Consider the following 21278-nt stretch of genomic DNA (forward strand, 5'->3'; position numbering starts at 1 on the left):
GTCTGGCTGCAGCTTTAAATTCTTTGAAGGCAAGTGGCTGAAGTGTAAGAAAAGAGGCTTACTTCTTCTATGAAACTTGTTAGAGCAGTATCTGCCACACAGAAGATACTGAGGGAGAATAAACACATCCCTAGCATCTCACATGCCCTGATATTCTGGATGGAAACACTAGGTGGTAGCCTGACATTCATCAGACTTCAGAAGGAAAAACATGAATTCCAGCAAGTTCTTTTTTAAATTAGTGTTTTGCTGTGGAGGAGACCATAATAGCTGTTTGACAATATATAGAGGCATTACAGAGTAGCATAGGATAAAAGGATTTGCAATGGATCTCTTTGGTAATGTCTGTCACAGCTAGATTGAGCCAATGGGCAGTGGGAGGGGGAAGAAAGTGAATTTCAGTATATAAAAAAAAGACCTTGAAGTTATTACCATTCTGAGGCATCATTGGTACAGAGTGGGCTCACTGCAGGAAAAGAAAAAGAAGTAGAGTGAAATGACTCCTCTTGCATCATATACTCAAGACCTACACATAAAACACACCAAAAGCACCTGCATGGTTTGCAGCCTCCTGGAGGTACCCTGTGTGCAAAGAAGAGATAGTTAATCTATCCTATAGACATGTACAATATGCCCTAGAAATTGGGGTAATAGGGAAGAAAAATGTTTGAACCCAAAGCAATGCAGTCACTGGGGAATGAATTCCTCATCTTTGCACCCCATGTGAGGATAAACAAAGTCTCTTCCTCCCCTTACTCCTAAGTAACCTAGTGAGCTTTGGTTACTTATTTCATCAGAAAAGGCACAACCTGGGCCAGGAAGATAAATGAGCTACAACTGGGGGTGTTTTTCATTTTTAAAGCACAGTGGGCAGCAGTAGACACCGAAGTGGACTAGATGATCTCTAGAGGTCCCTTCCAACTCTGAAAATTCTGTGATTCTGTGAAGTGCTTGGTCTTTCTCATCCCTGTAAGAAAAGGGTTTCTACAACTTTTTAAGAAAAGCAGAAGAATCCTCAGCATTCTGGTCTCCTTGACATTGTTCATGGTGAATATTTGTGTAGCAAATGCTGCATACCTGAAATTTCCTTACTCAGGCTGCGTGCATGCTCACACCTGACAGCAGTTCTGCTGTATTTGCTCCCATAGAGATTGCTTGGCAAATATCAGACATACAGCAGCAAGCTCAGCTATCATTCTGTTATAATGAATCTAATCATTCACATGTTTTTACTTAAGCTAATGTAAAAATTATTCAAGTGTTCTTCCTTTCCCCACCCTACTACTGATTAAAGGTTTTGACAAGCTTCACAGACTTCCCATCCCTCCCTATCTAGCAAAACCATTTGTCTAATGCACCAGTGCGTGTGGTACAACCATTTGTGCCGTCCTTCAGCATCAATTCAGAAAAGTGTTTCAACATATGATTAAGGCCCTCTGAGGACAATGCCAAAGCTAAGCACATGCCCAAGCACACTGCTGAGCTGGCTGTACCAGTGAATCAAGATTTTTAGCTGTCAGGCTTTGAATGAGGATCTTGACCCCCTGCACCAATGGGCAAAGCCTTCTGCCTCGGAGTTTGGTGACTGCTGCAGCTTTAATCTATTGGTAACTCCTAGGGCTGGTGCATCCTTGTCTCAAGGCATGGGCAGCAAACAATACGTATGCACTAGGGCAGAGTAGTGCTGATGAGTATAAAAGAGTAGCATAAGCAGCTAGAGACAAGCCTCATAAAGAGTCAAGTCATAGAATGAAATGTAGGTAGCATCACAGCTAACAGGAAATGTTTTAAAGGCTCCTGAGTATCAAGAGAGTAAGGAAAGAAAGTGCTGGTGGCCTGCTCACCTGGAAGCAGGGCTGTGATCCCCAAGCTCAGAAGGAAGACTGGAAGTGGAGCAGGGAACAACCAGTCCAGGGCTCTTCTAACCCTCATGTCCAGGTTGTCCTGCTGCCATGTAGGCAAGCTGATGTGGCACAAAATTGCAGTGGAATGCAATTTGCAGGCAGTGTTGGACTCCTGGGGGGAGTGGTTACCCCTGAACAGGAGAGGGCCACTCATGCACTGTGCTGCTCTGGGATCCCCCCAGAGCTCCACTTGCCCTGTGGAACTAAGCAAGTTTGGGATTTGAACAGATGTCTCTGGACATCCCATGCAATTCTGTGTCTGGGTGGCATGCCCTAGGGAGAGCATGCACCTGCAAATACACACCCCCAGGCGGCAAACAGAATAGGAAAGTGGATCTCCACTAGAAAGCAAAAAACCTCCTGATATTAAGCTGTGACTAAAGAGAGATTCTCTTCATGCAAAGCCATGTGCCATCCAAAACCAACCCAACTGTCCTTCATTTTGATCTTTACCAGGAATTATTAGCACCCCTCCAGGACAAAATCCACCTCCTGTATTCTGTTTCCAGCTGGCTCCAATTCACTCATGTTCTGAATGTCCCACTGGATTCTTCTAACATTTTATAAGGTGGCAGCTTAAATTCCTGTGATCTGTGTCCCCAAATATGGCTATTAGAATACAGTATGAAAAACAGTATTTGGGGACAGGGGAGCCAAACTTTGAAAAAGCAGCCTCTAAATGTGACTGCAGATGTCCAGAGATCAGGCTGCTCTCACATCAACCAGGTCACTTATATATCGAACCTCCTGATCTGATCACATCTGTTGAAGCTTGGAAGTGGTAGGGAGAAGGGGAACAGGTAGAGCTATGCAAAGCCTCCATTTGCAATACTGCCAGAGTACATTTATCTTGAATATGTCTCAAATGAGAGAAAATCTAATGCAATGCTCAGGAAATGGTAAAAAGAAGTGGCACAATTTCTCTCTATAAATCCGGACTAACAAGGCTTTTGACCCAAGAAAATGGAGGATTCCCTCCTCTGTAAATGCTGGTTTCTAATAGTAATTGGTCAGCTAAAAGATGGGGGGCTGATGCAAGAATCATTTGATGAAATCTGGTGCCCTTTTTTATGTTGGGGGCGGCCAAGATGGCCAGCTGGCTGGTGACTTACTCTCCCCTCTCTAAGCATCTCAACAAATGGGCTTTTAAACAGCTCTAGGTTAATCAATTAACAAATTTTGTCTCCATTCATAATTTCTCCAAATTGGAGGCAATTCTTATCTTCTCCAAATTCTCATCTCCAAGCGAGAAGAGGGGGAAAGTTTAAGTCTGGATGAAGATCCAAGTATTATATACTGAGTGTAATACAAAGGAACTGAGTGAAGAACTAGATAAAGCTAACAGTGAATCAATAATTAATAACAAATCTGTCATACTCTAAGCAACAATATATCATCTGCCAGTAATGTCAGTCTTAAATGTCATGTTAGATTTTGATTTCTTCACTTACTGTCATGTTCAAATGCAGTTGTCCCTGAGACTATCTTGTCACAAAGGAAACTACAATTTTGAAGTGCAAGTCATGAATATCCTGATGGATATAGTGATTCTCAGAGCACTTGGCATTACAGCCAAGGTCATTTTTTCACTAGCTAGTAAGGATCCTTAGTGACCTGTAAGTGCAATTCTAATACAAACTTGTAGGTCTTAAATGAGCTAACAGCACATACCGTCTCCAACCTTTTAGGGTAAGTGTGAAGATGCCTCTTAGATCAGATCCTCAAGATAGCCCGGGGATACCGATGCATTCAGGTTTGAAAATCATGCCAGAACAACCCCAAAAGAAAATGCTGTGAAAAAATCTAATCTCAGGGTGTCTAGTTGGGAAATGAGAGTGCCAAAATCATTTGAATTATTTTGCTGGGAATACAGCTTTTAGAAATTGCAGGCTCATCTAAGGGGTGCATGTAGGACTCTTAACAGAAACACTCTTAATTATCAAACAGTAGAGAACTGGCAAATGCGTCATGTAAGATGAACCTGAGAACGTACCTCCAATTTTTTTTTTTTTTTTTTTTTTTGTGTGTGTTGGGAGTAACATGATAGCGTGGTCTTATGGGACACATTTCCCGTAAGTATCCTGGATTGCACCTTCATACTGTAGTGCATGGTGATTGCATGAGCACTATTGTATGTGCAGCTCTACCCATCTGGGTGCAAAATCTGCACTGGCTATATATGGAGGCAGAGAAGAAAGCCAGTTGGCATCTTCCCTGCTTCCCCCCACAAGATGCCCCTTTATAGCCCAGCAATCACGAAGTATTAGACCATACCTTTAACAGTCACTCATCTTGACTCAAGTGTTTGTAAGGGTTCCCATTAGTCCATTTTCTTGTGTTTCACACCTCCAGCACTTGAGCTCCCATTAAATTGAACCAAGGAGACATCCAAACATTACAGATCATCTCAGGATACTTTATAATTAGAAATCAGCCTCAGGCTACAACAGTTATTGAGATTCCTACCTCCCTTCAGACCCAAGTCTACAATGTATCTCCCACAAATCACTTCAATTACAAATTAATATTCCATAGTCCACAAAAGCCACAGAGAAAAATGGGCCTTCCACTGAGAAAAAAAATGTCAGGAAACAGAAGACATGGCCCTAACCACATGTAAAATCCAATCCAAGAGTTGTTCTGATCAGTGAGAAGCTGTTTCTACAAATAATTAGATTGCCCCCTATACATTTTATAATTAGTTACTTGCCTTTATTTCGCAAAATACTTTTCTCACGCACTGGCTTAAAGGTTGCCCTACTCTGGTCTAACGTGAGCTGGAAAAAGATAAACATGAGCTGCCTGCAAAATAAATCTAGAGAGGAACACACTCCATAGTACAATTCTCCATTGCATCTGTTCACTTCATATGAACAACTGCTGCAACCCAGTATTTCTGTTCCAATACATTTATGTGTTTCATACATCAGTGGTAAGCGATTAAGGAAAGCAGTCCCAATACTGCAAAGAGCTCACCAGCTGAACTGTGCATGTGTGGGACGATCAGCTGCCAGTCTGAATCCGCATGGATTTTGTTACCTGTTGCCCCTGTGCAACACAGTAATCAATATTAAGGGATTACACTCTAAGAACATGAGTGGGGTTCAGTTTTCTCTAAGTGACCCAAGCACATGCTCAACGTGTTTGCATGAGGAGATCAAGTGAAAGATCCATTAGACAATAAAACAGTACAAGCCCACGTTCCTGTGGGCTGAAATCAAGGGCACATTTTCAAGCTCTGAGTAGGCTAAAGAAACCTGATGCCATCTGAAACAGCCCTCAGTCAGTGTGTGCTGGCCGGACAGAAAATTCTCACTATCTTCTCATCCTGCTTTGTACCTTGCTGGGTTTTTGCAGTGTCTCAATAACGAAAAAGCTAAGCAGCATCCCAGAAAGTGGGATGTGAAATGCCACGCTATGTTTTATTAAATGCTTCATGTATGTGCCTCCAATAGCTTTTTCATAGAAGCTAAGGATATTCATGGGGAGAGGCACAATGAAATCAATCTGTGTCTGGAAAGGTTGATATGCTCCTTGCTTGTTGTAACCTGAAGCCATTCCCTTCTCCCCGCACCCCCCCCCCCGCCCCTTTTTTTTTTTTTATTACTGGTACATATTTGATATCTGAGCCAAAATGATATTAGAAGGAATCCTGCTGCGGCTTTGCTGATTCTTTGAACAGGTCCTTGACAGCAGTAAACACCCATGCTGATAGCAGAGTATAAGGCAATTTCAAATCAGGCCATAAAGCAGCAAAAACACGTAAATGCTGAAAAAAAATATCTAATGCAAGTGCATGTGGTGATCTACTACTGCAGTGTAACACCAGATGCTCTGATTACTCCTTCTGGTCAAGGAGGTTAGAGTGCTTTAAAAACACTCATTAGCTAAAGACTGCAACATCCCATGGAAGCAGGGAGGTATCCTTCACTCCACTCTGCAGCCTGCTCCCACCCCTGTGGGGCTGGGGACTCTGATCCCAGCAGGACCACAGGATGCTCATCCAGGAAGCCATTGACAGCATTGGGACTGAGCCTGCAACTCCCAGCCTTTTCCCTAACCAGGAACACAGTTCTTACTCCAAGGTGAAGGAAGAAAACAGACAAAGATATGCTGATAGGCTGATCTGAGGACAAATGCTGTGCTAAATTTCCACATCAGACAGTGATGATAAAGACTTAATAATTTTTAATATTGAATGCACAAGAAGGTTAATAATGCTTTTTCTTTTAATAAATATTTAAAGCATAGTCACATAGTATAACCCTCAAGCATTCAATGTTATGATTTAGTCCCCAAAACCATGAGATTAACATTAAAATAGCATAACTTGGTGGGTTGTTGTTTCCTTTTAAATTTGCCTCCTAATTTCTGAGCCTTGAATTCTGTTTTCCAGGTTATTATTTTTTCCTATGACAAGGAGAGCTAGAAACTGCCTCTGTTTTTGAAGGCTGAGAGTCTCCCTTAATTACATGCATTGCTCTAGGAAATACACCAAATATCACATAACTTGGCATTCTTACCATGTTTCATGTTCAAAGCACTTTGCAAACCTCTGTTAATGAACCCTACAAGCACTGGTGTATTTGGAGGCACTCAAAATTTATTGCTCTGAGCAGGACTTGGGACCCTGACAAGGCTCATTGGAGGATCAGGCCCTAAGCAAGCTGTCTCAGGGTCATTGAAGGACTCATAACTGGGATTATGGCTTTGGATTCCTCCTGTCCTGAAAACACACTTCTCTTATTAAAGATATTAGCACTCAAACAGAGCTTCATCCACTCTCAAGCATCTGTTTACGCAGTCTAGGTAATTTTGCTTAGTTATACTACTGGCATACCCTTCTAGCCAACCCTGCAATAATGAGGCAGCATACAACATCAATAAAAACAATGCACAAAAAAGGATTTTAAATTGAAATACCACACACCTCTGTAAGACCTGGGAGGTAGCAAAGCACAAATTGGCAGCTCATGTTTCCACACCTGCCTTTCTTCCTGATCTACCCACATAAAATTTTAACAGGAGTGTTTACAAAATTTTAGCAGGAGTGTTTATTTGGAGAAAGAAAAATTAAAAGCTAATGGATAAGAGACGCACACTGGGGGTTCAGAGGGCCCTGGTCTAGGGAGATGGAAGGTCTCATTACACCTGGAGAGCGCTTTTTCCTTTCACTGCTAAATCCCACTCTTGGTCATCCCTTCTGGAAGGCTTTCTGAGGTTGGCAGTGTTTGCACTGCTTTGAAATGCAAGTCTCCCCCACTTTGTTTGTTTTTTAAATGGTTTGAAAGGGAGGAGCAGACGTCCTTGGCTACTAAAGTTGAGCTTTCCCAAAACACAAGCTGCTGCTCTTTGTTTGCTTCTCGTTAATTAGCTGTGTGTCTAATTAGTGACAGGTTCCCTTTGGCTTTCCTGAAACCAAAGCCGCTCCATGTCAGTAGAGGTCCATCAGGGGACTTGTCAGTGCCTGAATGGTTTCCAGCTGCTCCGTGGCCCTCCACACAAGCACACGTGCACACACACTGACACTTACCCACTTCAGATGTCTGACTGGTGGTAGCCCTGCCAATTGAGATACAAGTCACTGTATCTGCACTGAACCCCTGATTTCAGCCAGGTCCAATCTGTAATATCCTAATTCACATCACATCCTAATTCACCATAGAGACAGATTCACAGGAGGATAGAAAACAGAGTCTCGGCTTCTGGCCCTCTGCTCTACTCCACTTTCTCTTCCCAGTGTTTTGCTCCCACACTTTGGTCCAGATTCACCTCTCAGTTACTGTACTCCAATAACACTAATTTCACTCAAGGGTGAAAATTACTTTTCAGCTGCACAGCGCATCACTCAGCTTTCAGGGCGCTCACCATAGGATACTGTTATTGCAGTTTATTTATTTACATCGAGGTGAGTTTGGCCTGTTATCAGCTTTAAATTCACTTTTTTGGGGACTCACTGAAAAATCCCTTCAGCTGTACATGTTGGTGTGAGAAAGAGGAAGGGCACAGACTTGCACCATCCCAGGGGACCTCTGAGACTGTTCCTCCCCCATGCACATGCTTCCTGCTCTTCTCTGCTCACTTCCCCCCTACGGGTTTCCATCAGCAGGTCCCTAAAGAGAGAGGAGTTTATTTAATTCCCTACTGATGTCAGATCCTGTTGGTGTCGGAATGATTGATGGGCAATCCCTATGACTGACGGGAAGATGCACTTTCAATTAGCTGTGTGGGCTGTTTCCCTCTCTCTGCCCTCACTCCCCACAGTCCCTCTGGGGCAGTGCCCTCATTGCAGGGTTTCTCTTTGTACCAGCGTTCTGTATTCCCTACCCTGTCTTATATCAGCAGCACCATTTTAAACAAACGTGGCTTATTTTAAACTGGGCAAAGCTGAACATTGAACTCCCTGTCTTGCGCATAAAACAATCCCAAACCCTATCAACCCCGGGCCACCAGAGAAGACATTTCTCCCAAGATAGACACAGGGTTCACAGCATTTGATTCAAAACCTCTCTGAAACCCAGGGTCTGTGGTATCTGGCAGATCACAGCTCCAGGGAGTCACAGAACCAGGAGACAAGAAAGAACCATCCTTACATGCTTTTGACTCCTGTTTTGCAATAACCACTCTAAGCCTGGACTACACACACAAACTGGGATTACTTCTAAGAAACACTACCAAGGTGAAGGAGGTGAGAATTCATCCTTTTTGGTTTCTTGTTTCTGCAGAACATGTAATATCTTAGCTCTTGCTCTCATTCCTATGTAACAAATCCAACTCCTGGCACAGCCAGTTGTGCAAACAGGATGGCATGAGAACATCAAAAGAGCATTTTCACTACCTCCCCTTGGCATTTGTTTGAGCCTGCCAAATTAAAACATCTGAACGAAAAGCTTTTGCAACTGTCATAAAATCGAGACAACCTTCAGCATTTAAAATTATTTGACTTTTCTATATGGTCTTGTGTTAAACTGTGATTAAAAAAATTCACTCACAGGATCCTGATGTAGAGCATTAAACCATGTATTAGTGAATTCATGAAGTCTCTCCCACAGCAAATGTCCAAAGGACAATCTGCTTTGACAGCATCATGTCCTGGGAAGTATTTACTTATTAAAAGGCACTTTCTGTAGCAGAATCCGAATCTCACATAGGAGTAAAACACAATTTTCATAAAGGTAATATACTAGTGTTTCTTTCCAGGTTGCACTAGAAGTAATACAGTTTCCTAGAAATATTTTTGTGCACCAAGATTTTCCATGAAGAAGAAACAGTACAATCTAAACATTGACTCCAGCCCAGAAGACTGAAACCACTTTCCTGTGTCAGAATTTTAGTAACAGCCAGATGTGGATGAATAGCAGGTGCCAACAGAAAACATTAGCTCTGAACTCACATGCTCTTCACCAGCCAAATCCAAAGCATGAAGCTAGGTTATTATTTAACTTTCCACAGTATAGGCGATCTAGTCAGTGACAACTGTGTGGAGATGAAAGAAATCAGGGCAGTAATGAAGAAATATACTATTCTGGGACAATTGACTCCAGAAACCAAACCAGCAAGCTAAGAGATGAAGAGACACATAGGCAGACTTTGCTGGTGAGGTACTGAAGATATGAATATGTAAGACCCGCTCTCCTGATCAAACAAAGCTGTTTTGAGGAACTTATAGGAAATTAAATCATGGCCAGGGAAACTTACCTTAACCTAAATCACCTGGGATTGGCTTTCTGTGCCCAGTCTCTCCATCTGCAAATACATTTCTGGTTTGATCCACATCCAGTAGAACTATACAGACCACATTACAAAGCTCACTACTCCCAACCCACTGGCTCTATATATTTCCAGAAGCACTGTTGTTTTCTGGAGTTTACAGAAGCATCTTTAATTCCATTCTGGAAAAGCACATCTGGAGATGCCTAGCATTTATATATAATCAACAAATTTGAGATAAACACTTCTGTACTGGCTGGTACAAAGTTCCCTTATACAAATTAAATGGTGTGACAGTATCAATAGCAATTAAATACAGTTACAAATTCATCTGTCATTTCCAACACTGAGCCAAATCTTCCTTGTTTTAGTCAGCCAACATAACTCAAAGTCAGTTACATTATGCTTGTACTGTTTGAGGAAGAACATTGCAGAAGACTGGAAAGAAATAGCCTCTAATAGAGATCCTTTCCCACATTTCCATGTAGAAAAAGAAACATCCAAGGAATGGCTCTATTGTAGCCTTCCAGCCTCTGGTGCTTTTCTAGTTCAAGCTAGAAAATGCTACAGTACATAGTAATGAATGAAAAAGAAATCAAGCACCTGATAGATTCGGTTTGGGATTTAGGTGACATATATGTGCAGATGCGTGAGACTTTTCTGTATGACTCATTGCTCATCCTTGATCAACTACACTTAGGAAAGTAGCAGATGGAATTAAAATGGGACAGAAAACCACAAAGGAACAAAAGCTGAGACATCAGTCAGCCTGACCCCGACCTCAGTGACAGCATGTGAACCTGGAAGAAGTCTACTAAAATCAGTGCCATTCTTCCAGACTTACATGCATGAAACAGCAATTAGAAGGTAGTTTTGACAATAAATCAGAAGGCATGCAATATCATCACTAGTTTCACTGCAGCTGGTATACTGAAACATGCCTCTCTGACAGGGAGATGCTGTAAACAACTGAAGTCTGACAGAACTGGTTTGGACTCTGAAGGCTGGACTGCTTGATTTGGATCACACACTGAGGGATGGCAATATTGTCTACACACTGCATGCCAAGCAGTTTGAAATGAAAAGGAAATCTGGCTTCACTCTCCACTGTTCTTCTGTTGGGAAAATAATTTGCAGGAAAAAAAAAAAGAAAATTTATTTCTTTTTAGCTTTCTGTCAACTTCCCCTGCAATTACACATATCTTAGATCTAGTGCAAAGGAGGGACTGGGGAAAAGGGAAATAGGGTTGTCTTTGCAGAAGCAGCTTAATTATGTGTAATTCGGAGCCAGATCCTACATTAAAAAGGCCATACAACAAGGAGTTCAGCAGGCCATGAGGGAAGTAAAAGTTTGAGATGTAACAAAAACAAGGAAAAAGGAATGTCTTTTTAGATACCACATGCTTTCAAAACCAAGGCAAGAAGGTTTTAAGGAATGCCATTAGTGCCAGTCAGTGCAGCACGTCTGGCTTCAAAGCTGCCCTTGCAGCACTGCACGTGTTTTTTCATCTGTGTCTGTAGAAAAGAGCAGTAAACAGTTCTAGGAGAGCTGTGATGGTCAGATTTGGGATGGAGTTTGAAGAAGCCAAGGGAAGGTTAAGTAGGAAGCGCTCACACAGCCAGTGTTAATTCTTAAATTGCCTGTCTATTGATCTAATGTAAATTCACATGGGGAAATGCAGAAGAGCTGCACACAGATCTGAGGGTGTGTTCCCTGTAAAACATCTCCAGACAACCTGAAGCATGAAGCAAAGGAAAGGCAGAGGAATCTGTTCCAGCCACTGCTCCTGTCAACATTTGCTTTGGCCACCAGCAAGTGAGATAAGCGGGGAACAGTTATGTCTGTGTGTATGAGCCTCGTGGGCAGGTGATGGGATTCGGAGAATCCTTTCGTGGGAACAGCCCCTGGAGCCATTCCCTCAGACTGGCTGGCTGGAGTGAGAAACCTGAGGGAGGATCCAGCTGGGAGAGGTTTCTATCCAAATGGCAGAGAAATCTGCCCCAGAGCTGGCCGTCCATTTTTCCTCATCCATTTTTCCTCGCCTGCTCGGTACTGGAAGAAGCAGAGCAAGTGCATCTCAAGGACTCTCTCCAGGTTACTGGTGCCCTCTGCCGACCAGTGGGAGGAGGATTAGCCTGATGGGAGCAGCAAGAGGGAGAAAGACCTCAGGCCTCTGCCAGCCCGTGTTGGAAGCCTCAAACACAACGTAGAGCCCATCCCTTAGTGCAGGAAACTCCTTCCCTCTCCCCAGTCTGACCGGGTACTACATGCAGCCACACATCTGCAAAGGGACAACGTGGTCGCTGTAAAATCATGCACATGGGATGACTGTGAGTGCCATTCTGAACCTCAGCATCCCTGTCACTCCCAGCCACTCTCCAGTCAGCAAGGGCAGGGCTGAGCCAAAGGCATTTCAAAAATCACCAGCGTCTGTGGGTTTGTTTTCAATGAACAGCCCCCTCAGCACATACTGAGGTGTATCAGCCCCTCTTGCTGCACTATGATGGTTCAGGGGAAGAGCAACACAGCACAGGAGCACTCTATTTGTTCAGAGTGAAAGAGGAGATTAACTGACTGGAGCTAAACAAGTGCCCTGAAAGTTCAAGCGATGTCCAGAGACAGATGAAAACAAGCTACACTGCGGCCACGCCAATGGCGTAAGACAAAGGGGCTGATGGCTTAAAGAAAAGGGCTTATTGCATAGGAGAAGTGAAGGGTAAATTGCTCTTTTTATTTCCTGCTTGTGTCAGCTGGTGATGAATTAGGAACATGGATCCCTGCTGAAGAGTTCCAGTGAGACGACCGGCAGGCTGAGAATTTGAGAGGTTCAGCTCTGCAGGGACCCACTGGGCAGCCTTGTCCAACAGCATCCTTCTGCATCTGCCTGTGGGCTCACATTTTCACTGCAGGTTGGGTGACAAAGCAGGAGCTGCATCGACTGTCAGGGCAGCTTCCCCAACAAGGCTGATGAAGGGGATGAGGAGAGAGGAAGAGGGGCCTTTTGTTAAGCTGTGCCAGCATTTGAACTCTGGACCTTTCCTCTAGGTTAGGGAAAGGGCTAGTGCAGCAATATTCCAAGATCAATATGCTCTGCTCGCTCTGGCCTGGCTCAGCTCAACATTTCTTTTCACCATCCAGACAAAATCTAAGTTACGAAACAGGTTGTCATTTCCAGCAAGGAAATGTAAAGGCTCTTTGTAAAGGAGCTTCTCAGAAAAACAACCTAAAGTAGTTTAAAACAAACAAACAGGCAAACAAACAAAAAAAAAACCCAAGGCACAACTTTATCACAGGGCCATAGTGCAAATACAACCAAGGTCCAAAGGACATAGGGCATTTGCAAGATGTGCCTTCCTCCAGGGCAGGGTGTCCTGAAGCAAAGGGGATTTGATCTACAGTGCTCAGTACCACGCTTGTGCAAGAGAAAGAAAGTAATCCCCAAACTATCCCTCTGAGGCCCAGAAATGAGATCACATGTCATACAGACGGAAAAGCTTACTGAGCTTGTACTCGGATTTTAAGAAGGGTTCATGCATCCAAAGCTTTTCTGCTTTTCCTGGCTGTATCAGTTTATCTGAAAAAGGATATTGCCTCTCCCTAGAAACCCAGCCCTCCTTGCCAAGCTTTAGGATAGCATTATATGGAAGGAGATAGAGGGGCTAGCTGATTCCTTTTAGTAACAACAAGATGCAAGGACATGAGGATATTCATCATTCAACGAGGTCACATTTTGATCTCCGTACTTGCAGCACACGGCTGCTCCATCCTGTTCAGTTGGAATTTACTAAACCAGTCATCCAAGGAGTCACTGGGCACTAGGAATGAAGAGAGGGTACCTGCTCCATGCAAGCATGGGAAGGGAAGGAAGCCTTGCAGTTCATCTGACAGCATCTTTACTCCCTTTGTCCTCCCTGGCACAAACTACAGAATTCACAGAATTCACAGAATGGTTAGGGTTGGAAGGGACCTTTGGAGATCAACTAGTCCAACCCCCCTGCCAGAGTAGGGTCACCTACAGCACGTTGCACAGGACAGCGTCCAGGCGGGTTTTGAATGTCTCCAGAGTGGGAGACTCCACCACCTCTCTGGGCAGCCTGTTCCAGTGCTCCACTACCCTCAAAGTAAAGAAGTTCCTTCTCATGTTAAGATGGAACTAGGCTGAAAAGAACTTCCCAGAGTAAGGAAGGGTCTCCTGTGAAGGCCATAGTGACTGCACAGTACTATTTATGACACACGCATGCTGTAAATAGCTGAAAGAAAAGAGAGCAGCATACGTGTTTGTGGCAGAGCCAACCTAGCAAGAGAAGTTGCTGTAATTTTGCCCTTGGCCTACGAGGGGCTTTTACAGGATAGAAACACGGCTCTCTTAGCACAGCTTCAGTGGGGACAACACAGAGATATCATGCCCTACCAGCTCAGAAAAACAAGCAGAGATGCTGGCATCCCTTCAGCTCCAAACTGTCCCCATACCCAACAGCTCAGGAGCAGCCAGAGCAGGCTCAGAGCACCTGCACTAGGGGGTTGTGCAAAACCTCACAGCCACAACACACAGAAAAGGATGAATTAGCCCCTCCAGATTGATCTGCCACCCTCCAGCTTAAAACAGGCTTAGCCTTTGGCCACCCACAGCAATATTATTTCTTCTTTGTTTGTTAGGGTGTCACTGGGCCAAAGCAGCCCTTTCCCAGACGTGTCTGGGAGCCAGCTGACCTGGGTAAGAGCCCTGCTTCCTTGCCTGCCTCAGTGCACGCACTCTGCATGTAAATGTGCATCTTTCCGTGCATCCCACACTTTAGGTGCCGAAGAGGAGAGCTGGCCTTGGCATCTGCTCTGCAGGCCCAGGAGGTGTGCACTGAAAGGCAACTGCTTTCAGGCTATAGGAACAACCCTATCAGGTCTCCATTAGAGAAGGCGATGACAGTCGCACTTATACAGGTGACTAGGTTTCACCCATAAGAGACAGGCCGGAGGATGCTTTAATGAAGGGTACACCAAGAAAAAGCAACTTCTTTTGGTTAACCTCTGCCCCCCTGGTCTTTGCCACCCACAGTGAGCTAAGGATGTTCCCTGAGCCAGAACAACCAGTTCAGGTGGCAAGAGCTTGGCTTGCTGTCACAGAGCAAGGGCCAGAGCTTGCAACATACTCTGCTTTATAAAAGCACTTTCCCGCGTGTTTTCCCTTTGGTGGCACCGCAGCACCTCCCCTCCCCAGGTGCCCTCTCCTGGACTAGACCTCAATTAACTCACAGCCTCAGGCTATAAATCAAGTCAATAAAAGGGGCTGTAAAATAAACACGAACAGGTCTTCCCCTTTCCATTCAAATGTACTGAAGTGGCAAAGCCTTTTTCCAAGCGGAGCTTAGACACCCTGTGCCTCACTGAACTCACAAGAGGGAATCCAATGTGCTCAGATATTAATACAAATGACCTGGTCATTGGGATGTAGGTAGCACTAAGAAGTGCCCCATGGCTTGGGGTCAGCCTCAGGTCACTTCTCCAGAGTTTCTATGGGGTGGATAGGTCTAATTTACAGCTCACAAGAGCTGGAAATGAAGACTTTAGAGATGGAGGTTAAATAAGCAATGTTGTTGTGTTTTATTATAAGGCCTGGCTTACCAGAACATAAAGGCATAAATTTCATCCAACAGACCTACCTGACACCTCAAATAAAGAAGCAAAGTAGATCTTCAGCCTCTGAGCCCAAATCTGCTCCAAGGGATGCCCATGGGGTCAGCAAAATTGGCTGCATGACACTATCAACACAAACGACTAAATTCTGTCAAAGCAGCAGCCTTGAGAACTGTGATCGTTTCTAAAAATTTACAGAGGGAGACAACAAAGGGTCTATAAACCATTGTTATTGGTAGTGCTCTATCACTACTCAGCTTCCAGCTGAAAACAGGTCCACAGCATGCCAGGTCCGGTAAGTCAACGTGAGAGAAACACCCTGCTCTGAAGTAGCAAAATCCCTATAGGCAGGAGGGGGAAAGAAAATAGGGGAAGAAGAGCAGAGCTCTAGCCCAGTTCTCCTGATCTACCCACAGCCCTGTATTCTCTCACTGGGTGATGGAGCAGGATACTCCCTCCAAAGGCTATCGAGAACAGTAAGTGACTCAACTTAGGGAAAGTTCTGCTTCCACCTCCTGCAGAGTTCAACCAATTCTCCACACTGCCCAGTGGCACAGCAGCCTCACTTATCTGGCCTACAGAAAAGAAACCAGCTTTACTACCCCACATCGCTGCCAGTTCCTTCCATGCTCCAGAGCCCACATCAAACGTTTTTATAGCCTTCAGAGCCATATGGAACCTTGAAATACATTATCTGCCTTTATGGGTCAGTAACACCAAAGTATCAGTAACCCCCCAAATCTTTGCACTGCCACACCCTTTGGAAATCTTCCATCTCCCTTGTATCTCATAATCCAGCCCCAAGGAGTGTCTAACTCATAAGCAGACTGTTTGCTAGGAGCTAAATCGTCAGCATATTATCATGAAGGAGTGGATGAGGCAACTGCAGCCCATTTTCATGAGCAAAGGATACAAAGCCTGTTCAGAAGAACTGAGCTGCTCCTTGCACTGGGAGTGAGTGAGCACGCACGCACGCACCTGTAGTGGAACAAGAAGGGTTAAAATCCTTGGGTCTGTCCTTTTGTGGCCACTCCTCCTGTGTTGATTGTAGGTGCTCATTCAGAGAAGCAGGTGAGACATCTTTAGAGTCATGAGATGGATCAGAAGATATAGAAAAAAAAGAGTTCAAGAGAGGAGGAAAAAAGCTGAAGGGGACTGAAATCTTCCTTCAAGTCTTTGTCCCTCCTCTGTAAACAGGGAGCTACGACAATTCTCCTGTAGTTTGTCCAGTTAATTATAGAACAATATGAGGAGGAGGGCTGTGATGGATTGGTGATTTACAAGATAGGGGTGTGAGAGCCAGAGAATGGTAATTACACGAGCGCTTCCACACTGCCTATACAACGCTATACAACGCATTGTTTGACTAGGTAAAAGAATCCTTCGTATCTGCCTTCCCCTTGCCGATAAGAGCCGAATGCCACACAGGCCTGGGTAAACAACACAGCTTGGCTTCACTCAGTCTCGAGGGTATTCCCGTTGTCCTTCCCCCTAGCTGGGTCCTGGAGAGGCACCTAGGGAGAAGGTGCAGCACTGGCAACTGCTCACCTCAGCAGGGAGTGGATGCCCAGGGCAGAGATAAGAATCACTGAAGCAAGGCCACAGGCGAGGTGACAATGGCGAGGCTTGGGCCACAAAGCCATCCATCACATGGGAAACAAAGCTGTTGTCAGCAGGGACGGCCCGCATCCTCCAGGCATGTCGGTTATTGAGTGAGTTGGATGACAGGCCCATCAAGGCCTCCAGGGAGATGCCAAGAGGAGAAGAAAGGCCATACAGACTGTTTCAATTCCACATCAGTGCCAGGAAAGGCCACACTGCTTAGCAGATTCTTTCCAGGTGAAGAAAGCATAAATCTCTTGACATCAGGGTTGATTTTTCTTGATGGAAAGATTTCTTCAGAAGCTGAGGATGTAGGACTTTTCCTTGGCACAAGGGAGTATTGCAACTACACAAATTAAAGCCCTTTATATATTCTAACAAAAAAATCCAGGCTCAAAATATTCAGGGATTTTTTGTCCTCTTTTCTCAATGGTGTGAGCCATTCCCTACTTACAGTGTTGTAACACTGAGCACACATAGAAGAAACCTCACCTGCCTTACAGCCCAGCCTGTCTCTTCCAGGTCTGTGAGCGGTACCTAAGTGACTGAAGCTTTGCTCCAGTTACTCCATTACAAAATGGAAGAACATAGCGGGGCACTGACTGTTTGACAAAAGGGTTGCAAGGGAAGGGAGCTGTAAGGTGGTACCCATGTCAGTCTTCACTCTTAACACGCTATGCGCATCCCACACCATTACTTAAGGCTTGCCTCAGGGATAGCTTTTTTGATGAGCCCCTTCAGTGCATACTCTTATTTCAGACTAACATAATAGCTCAGTTTGTCTTCCTGACCCACTCAAGCCTAAATGCCCTGTGTAGACAAATCCTCGCAGGAGTAGCTTCTTATATACGTAGTTCCACCAAATCATACACCTTGAGGGAACCAGCAGATTTCCAGCAGGTCTGGCTTCCACATGAAAGTAATACAAGAACAGCCTTTTTGAGTTCAGTACTGGCGAGAAAACACAAATGAAACAGATGTTTCTGATCATTTCGGAAGCTCCAAAAGAAGTTTGATTCAGAGAACAGGCAAGAGTTCGAAGGGGAAGAGGGGAAACACGTGTCCTGTTTGAAGTGTAAGGTCTCATTTTTTTATTAAGCTATCTTAGTGACTCTTAACACATCCACATGAAGTGTCAGCCCAGGGCAATGTGCAGAGTAGTTCATGATGCAGATATTAGAAGTTAAGACATCCCAGAGCTTGGAAACTGCTGAATCCAGCAACATGGTTTGAGCTCGTTATAAAGAAAGGTTAAACTGGAGATGAGGGTCTGAACACAGACTCACAAATACCAAGGCTTACAGTGCGGTACATCTTGAATTATAAACTGCTCTCTCTCTCTCCTTTCTTTCTTCTTATTGCCGCTTCTGGGACTTTCCTTCTCTGTGTCATGTTTGGTGACTTTTTGCTTATTTTTCTGCAGTCGAGAGAGATGCCACAAACCTGGAGCTGGGCCCTTCCACCCATTAATCAAAAGCTACAAGTGCTCTGCAGGGAGAAAAAACCTCTGTGTGTTTTCTCTGATATTTCTGGAGCACAGCATGGAGGGCAGGGGGGCTGGGCCAAGGACCCCTAGTTAGATTAACATTTTATTCAGAGACCTATTAATCAAAGTCAGAAGTGGCGTGAAGCGGCACCAAGGGAGAAAAATAGCTGGACAATCAAGGCCCTTTCAAAAAAAAAAAACCACCAAAAACAACCAACCCCTCTCAGCTTGTCCTGATTTACTGCAACTCACTGACAGTACAAGATGGGAGAGGAGAGGATTTGCAGCCTCTGTCCAAACAGGAGTGGACCATACAGGTAAATTCTGGCTTTTTTCACATTAAGCAAATAACTCTCTATATCCTGCCCCCAACACTAAAGTCAAAAAGGTCCCTATCTTTCTTTCTCCAGGGCATAGTGCGCTTTCATGCAAGCTTATAGTTTTTAATTATTATTTTTGGAAGACAGCACGATTGGACTTCTTTTTCTTACAAGGAAAGACAGGCTCAGTTAACAGGAACAGGTCTGGCCAGCGTTCTGCTTGATTAGGACCTTTTGGAAGGGAGCATTTTGCCCCACAGAGGAGGAGATAAATGGCCTTATACAGCATGATACTGACAGGAGTCAGGTACATATGTGTCAGGAGATGGAACAACCCAGCGTTTGTTCCCTCTGGCACCATCACTAACCCATCATGAGATGAAGCACAGTGACACAGGTGGTATGAGCCTGAAAACACACAGATGGACTGGGCACAGTGCAAAGGGTGTATTCTGTTTTAAGATAAGATCAGCCAGGGAAGAATTCAACACGTCTGTACAGTTTGCCCCAAGAACTCAGCCACTGGAGCCCAGCATGTTTCAGTGAGAGTCCACTCAATCCTGGACCTCTGTCTACCCAGGCTGTTTGGAGAATGGTATCTCAAGGACCTCTGAAACCTCAAGGCACAGAAGGGAATTGCACCCCATGGCCCAAAAAGGTAATGGCATTAAGAACATTATTCTACAGGGGTTTGACCAGTAGTACTACATAAATTAAAGAGACCCCAGAGGAAAACCTTGCCCTCTGAAAGTGGGGCAAGACTGCTGGAAGAGAGAGGACAAGGGCTAAGTTGGAGAGCAATGTTATAACCAGCCATGCCAAGCAGCTCCTAGGAAATTATGGCAGCTGCCTTATACAAAGACCGCCCTGCTGCAAGGAAGGAGAGACTTGGCTCTTTCTCAGAGGAGATGGGGAAAACTGCATGTGTGTATCCTCTGCCCAGGAAAAGCCAAGGCATCTCCAGCAGCTTTGGGTTGGTTTTCTCCCATGGCAAGTTCCTGGCAGCTGCTGACAGCAAGGAGACTTGGGGAACTCGATCCCTTCTCTCTTCCCCAGGCTTCTGCCCCGTCCAATCCCAAAATACAACTATATGGAGGAAGAAACAAATTTTTCCTGTAGAGATACATGAGACGCCAGGCAAAGAGAGGCTTGTGGAATGCACAGCCCAATGGATCTAGTTTCCCAGAAAGACTGGCCTGGCCTTAGCAGACGATTAATTAACTCTGGCAGCTCAGGGCTGGAAAATGTCCACTTCATGCACTGGAGTGCCTGTCCATGGGTGAAGAGGGGGCCAGGCAAACCATGGGGGCAAAGGTCCATCTGCAGACACGTATGAGAAGCTTGGCTGGGCTTGTGCCTGGGTCCTGTGGGAGGAACATAAGAAAGATTTAGCCAACTGCTATAGCCAGAGCAGGGTCTTGCGGGTGAAGGGGAGAACAACAAAACCACAAAAGAGCTAGAAAAACACAGCCATGCCAGGCGTAGGTGGAGACACATTATCTTATGGGGCAGGCATGCACTCTGCCCTCCCTTCTCTGAGCATCACAAGTGCCTTTGCATCTCAGCCTCCAGGGAAAAGGGCTGAAGGCTTGAAGACACATCCTTTGGTGGGCGTTGTGGCTCACAAGCAGGGGAGCCGGGTGTGTCACCGTAGCATAGCAGAGAGAAATGAAGTCACTCCAAGGCCACGCAGATCTGATGAAAGCAGGATTTAGCTTCCCTTGCACACTGAAAGAGGACACTGTCCCATATCTCTGTGCACATTAGAATGAAGTGTGTTTGGGACTGGAGACCTCTGTTCCCACTGCTAGTAGTGCACTTTGCCAGACTGCAGAATACATTTCATGCTGAACAAGGCGAAAGTTAGATCTCTTTCCAGCAGCTCCCAACTGCACCACACATCAAAAATGCCCTTGTTTCCTTTCATTCCTGTAGCACCCAGGATCTGAATATTTTGAGAAGACTCATGGCAGTGTTTTGTAAGACTTCTGTGAGGTGGCAGCATCTGCCCATCTAAGCACAGGGCCTGGAGACAGACACTGCACCCAAGATCCTGGTGTCAGCCTGTAACACCAACTATTCCAGCCTCAGGCTCGCTGAAACCAAGCGGGAACTTGATGATTAACTTAACCATGAAGAATGGGAACACAGTCCCTCTTCTGCAGTGTGCAAATTATTAAGAAAGCAAGGAAGAGCTACATGCAAGACAGCCACTTTGGGCTGCACATCCTTCCCTCCCACTTTCCAGAAAGCTGGTGCAAGATGCAGGAGTGTTCAACCCCAGCTTTGCTGCTGATCTACTCTGTGGGAGCAGGCACATTCCAAAACTTTCCCTGCTTCAGTTTCTCCATCTTTGCAATAGGTGTAACAACTGTGTCCAGCTTGGCAAAACCCCCTGAGATCTGTTGATGAGAAGTATCTACTAGACAGATATTTTTATTTTACTAAGTTTGTTCCCCACACTTCCTAAAACAGCAGGTTCATCACAAGGTAGGTAAAAGGATAAACTGTGCCTAGAGCTATTTTAAAGTGTCCCACCATCCAAAAGGTAGCAGACCAAATACTCTATGCTGTGTTAGGATGGAATAAGCAGCAGCTGGGGAGCTTACAAATCTGCTCCAGGAAAC

Source organism: Charadrius vociferus, unplaced genomic scaffold, assembly GCF_000708025.1.
Source record: "Charadrius vociferus isolate BGI_N301 unplaced genomic scaffold, ASM70802v2 scaffold326, whole genome shotgun sequence".
In the NCBI taxonomy this organism is placed as follows: domain Eukaryota; kingdom Metazoa; phylum Chordata; class Aves; order Charadriiformes; family Charadriidae; genus Charadrius; species Charadrius vociferus.